The sequence below is a fragment of the Callospermophilus lateralis genome, chromosome 3 (assembly GCF_048772815.1).
Source record: "Callospermophilus lateralis isolate mCalLat2 chromosome 3, mCalLat2.hap1, whole genome shotgun sequence".
NCBI lineage: Eukaryota > Metazoa > Chordata > Mammalia > Rodentia > Sciuridae > Callospermophilus > Callospermophilus lateralis.
Genome location: NC_135307.1, coordinates 53,818,769 through 53,823,118, shown reverse-complemented (window position 1 = coordinate 53,823,118; position 4,350 = coordinate 53,818,769). Strand labels below are relative to the sequence as shown.

Genomic DNA, 4,350 nt, shown 5'->3' with positions numbered 1-4,350 from the left:
ATTAGATATCATCACTTAGAAACTCCAGGGCTTATATCAGATAAAATTACTTGAAAGTGTCCATTTTAGAACATACTTATGTGCAACTATTTAATGGGAGCACATGAAACTTTAGCAGAGTAATATATGCATTAAACAAGGTCCAAATTACTGAATAGCCAAGAAAGAGTTACATAAAAAACTACTTTTGACACCAAATAAGAAAGAAATCATGTTTTGGTAACAGCCTGATTCTTATGACTGGGTCTTCATTACTAAAATGACTTTGGCAAGTAGATAGAAGTTTAAAATGTCATTATCTTCTAAAATCATAGAGTTAATTATGATATACAAGTTATTATATTAGGCTATCTGTATTTTGTGATCTGCTGTGCCACATGGAATGATGATTTTTAGTGACGATGTACTATACAGGGCCTAATAAAATTCTGCTGCTTTTCCTTGGAATTTGGAAGTTGTATTTCTATCACTGCTAATTTACAAACACCACAGGGTTGGACTGATGCAGTTTATCCTTGGTAAGGTACAGCAGAGGCAACCACTTCATCGTAGTTGGAAAATTTACAGACCTTTTATCCAAGTTTATCTGGGGAAGAGCATTAGTTCGGCTAACCATTGGATTTTATGTAAAAGGGGATTAACCTTGGAATGGTATAATAATGGCAGAGAATGTTTGCAGAGGACAGTAATGTAATCACATATTGGGAGTGCCTTTTGGATATGCTTTTCAGTTTAAACAAATCTATAGACTTGGTTGCTTTGATTATATTTAGATATATTAAAAAGATAAATAATTATTTGCAAGCTCAAATATGTTCAGGGATGTTATAAGGATTCTAGTCTACAAATCATATTATGTAGCCATTTGCTAAACATGTGAGAAGGACATGAATAGTTACCAACACTTCCAGTGAGCAGATTCCTTGGTAGGGAACTGACTTCTAATCTTTATAACTCCATGAATCATCTCTCAGCAACAGTGATTGAATCAATTTGTTTATCTGATAGAAATCTTACAGCCAATGGAAATGTCCCACTTCCTTTAGTAAGTGATCTACTTTCTTAGAGTAGCACATCAGAAAGCTTTTAGTAGTCTATAAGTGTTCACCTTCTTCCTTCTCTCACTGCTCCACTCCACATACTTTTATACATATGGTGTGAAACTTACTGCACTAAATATTAGGATTTCAGAATCCTACATCATTTCACATACTAGTTCTTTTTTGTTGTTTTTTATATACATGACAATAGAATGTATTTTGATATGTCATAGATATATGGAATATAGTATTTTAATTAGAAAACCATTCTTTTGGTTGTACATGATGTGGAGTTTCACTGTTGTGATATTCATATATTAACATAGGAAAGTTATGTACAATTAATTGTACTGTCTTTCCTATTCTTATCCCTGCCTCCTTTCCCCTCTTTCCTCTTTGTCTAAGCCACTGAACTGCTATTCTTCCCCTCTGCAACTCCATGTTGTGTGTAAGCATCCATATATTAGAGAGACTCTTTGACATTTTTTTTAGGATTGATTTATTTCACTTAGCATAAATCTATCCATTTGCTGGCAAAAGTCACACTAGTTCTTTATTGAGGATGTGGGTAGACCTTTATACCTAGAAAGGTATTTGAGGGCAAAATTTCTCATCAATTACTACTATCCTAAGTATTTGACAGAAACAGTAGTTATTTGATTGTGTCCTGGCTTTTTTGAGACCATAAGAAAAGCAAAGATACTATGAATAAGTACACTTAGAAATTTCTATCAATTTTAAGATGAAGTGGGGTTAAGGTCATAGTGAATACTATCTCTGTAGTTGCTTTTATGGTGAGAACTTACACATACACAAAACTTAATTGGTCTTTATTTTAAAATATAGATTAGTCAGGTGATTTATATTTTTTTTTGTTTCATAGCTACCTCCCTATTAGTCATGCATTTAAATAAACTCCTGAAAGTTGAAAAGGTAGTGTTTTGTTGTTGTTGTTGTTTACTATTTCAATAGTACCTCTTTAAAAAAATCCACCTTGATCTATGATAAGAATATTAAAGGGAATAAATTGTTGAAGAGAATCAAAATGACGAGCTGAGAGAAAAAAATGTAGATATTTGGTTCAGTTAGAAGTTGAAAATTTGCCATAAGTTGTAACAAAACACAATAGGAATAAGATCATTTTGCTGCACAGCCTTCCTGAGTCTGCTTCAAAGCAAAGCGTAACACAACACCAACTTAATTCTATTCAGATCTGAGGGTATAAGAAGGTACTTAGTGATGTATACCTTCTTTAATTCAACATGAAGTTTAAGTAACTGAGAAGTCAAAATAGCATTGAGGAGTAGTGAAGTGGAGGATTTCCAAGTTTTATAAAAATACACATTCAAAAGTAGCTGTTTAGAGAATGACTAGCAATGCAATCTGTGATAATTCCTTGCAACTATAAACTTAGATATAATGGTTTCAAATAAGCAAGTAATAAATCTGCCTCATGTATTTATTTTTATTTTTCTCAGGTTATTTTGTCACATTAAAGTTCCTTTCTCTAAGTTTAACAGAAGAATTTAACATTGTAATCTTGTTTATTCTGAAGTGAAGAGACAACTATATTTACTATAAAGGACAAGAAAACTAGTTTTAAAACTTACCAGAAAAATTTAACTCACGTTACAGACTAATCTCAGTACAAAATTGATGTAAATCAGTAATTTAATTAAAAGATGTTCTCATTTAGCTGTGGATAATGTAATTTTTTATTTTCAAAATAAATACTTAAATTATCATACCATAAGTTAGATCCCTATATGATGGGAAAAGGCATACCAAGTTTGAAAATTTTTTTAAAATAATATTTTTCTTAGTTGTAGTTGGACACAATATCTTTATTTTTATTTGTTTTTATTTTTATATGGTGCTGAGGAGAGAACCCAGTGCCTTGAATGTGTTAGGCAAGCGCTTTACCGCTGAGCCACAGCCTCAGCTCCTGAAAATTATTTTTGTGTAGCGCTCACAAGTGACTTCATTGCACATTTCATAAGACCACAATGTAAATACTACTGTAACTTCTAATAGCACAGATTTTTTACTGTAGAGATGAAATCATGCATGACATATTATTTTAATCTGGCATTTTTTTACTTCAAACTGTGAGACTCATATTTTCCAGTAACTAAGTACTTTATTCACATTTTATCAAGTTAAATGTTTAATATTATTATCAAAAGTTTATTTTATTACAGGATTCTGTGTTTGTGACTACTGTCTCAAATAGGGAATCAGGGTCTCAAAAGCTCTGTTGAAATACTCGCAAGTAGATAACTACAATACACATGGAGAGTAATTGAAATGAACAATCATTATCCTAAGAAATAGTGTAGAGTGAGCAGTGAAAAAGTTTGGGGAAGAAGAGCTTTGCATGACATTTTGTTTATAATGAGGCAGGAGTTCTTTCTTTCACTGCCATAGCCTCAGCCATGAGTATGTCCAGACTTCTGAAGAGAGGCTGGCCTCCAGTGTCCTGCACTGTGGCCAAAAGAAAGTCTACTTAGATCCCAATGAGATCAATGAAATTGCCAATGCCAATTCTCATCAACAGATCCAGAAACTGATCAAAGATGGGCTGATCATCCTCAGATAGTGACTGTTCATTGCAGGGCTCCATGTAGGAAAAATATCTTGGCTGGCGGGAAGGGCAGGCATAGGGGCACAGCTCAGAGCTAATGCTCCAATGCCCTAGGAGTTAACATGGATGAGTAGGATGCGAATTCTGAATTCTGCAGAGGCTGCTGAGGAGATTGTGTCAATCTAAAAAGACCCATGTAAGTACCACAGCCTCTACCTGAAGGTAAAGGGGAATGTGTTCAAGAACAGCAAATCCTCTTGGAACACATCCACAGATGAAGGCAGATGAGGCCTGCACGAAGCTCCTGAGTTCTGGAGGTCTAAGATCAAAAAGGCAATCGAGCACCCCTAGGAGCACCTCCAGGCCAAGAAGAAGAAGATCATCAAGACTGTCCCAGGAGTAAGAGACAAAGACATAAAGCTCCCCTCTTGGGTTGGTACATAGTAGCATCAGCGATTACATAGATCAGTCCTTGAAATAAAAACATGCTTTATCTTATTTTTTTCTTTTTCTTTTTCTTTTTTAATTTTTTTTTCTTTTTATATGACAGCAGAATGCATCACAATTCTTATTACACATGTAGAGCACAATTTTTCATATCTCTGGTTGTATACATGGTATATTCACACCAATTCATATCTTCACACCTGTACTTTGGATAATAATGAATATCACATCCCACCATCATTTCTAATCCCACGCCCCCTCCCTTCCCCTCCAACCCCT

The 4,350-nt window shown here is 34.2% G+C and overlaps 1 pseudogene; it reads left to right on the top strand.

The window, feature by feature from the left end:
• The first annotated feature begins 1,940 nt into the window (after positions 1 to 1,940).
• Positions 1,941 to 4,068, top strand: LOC143394632 (large ribosomal subunit protein eL19 pseudogene; annotated as a pseudogene).
• Positions 4,069 to 4,350: the final 282 nt, after the last annotated feature.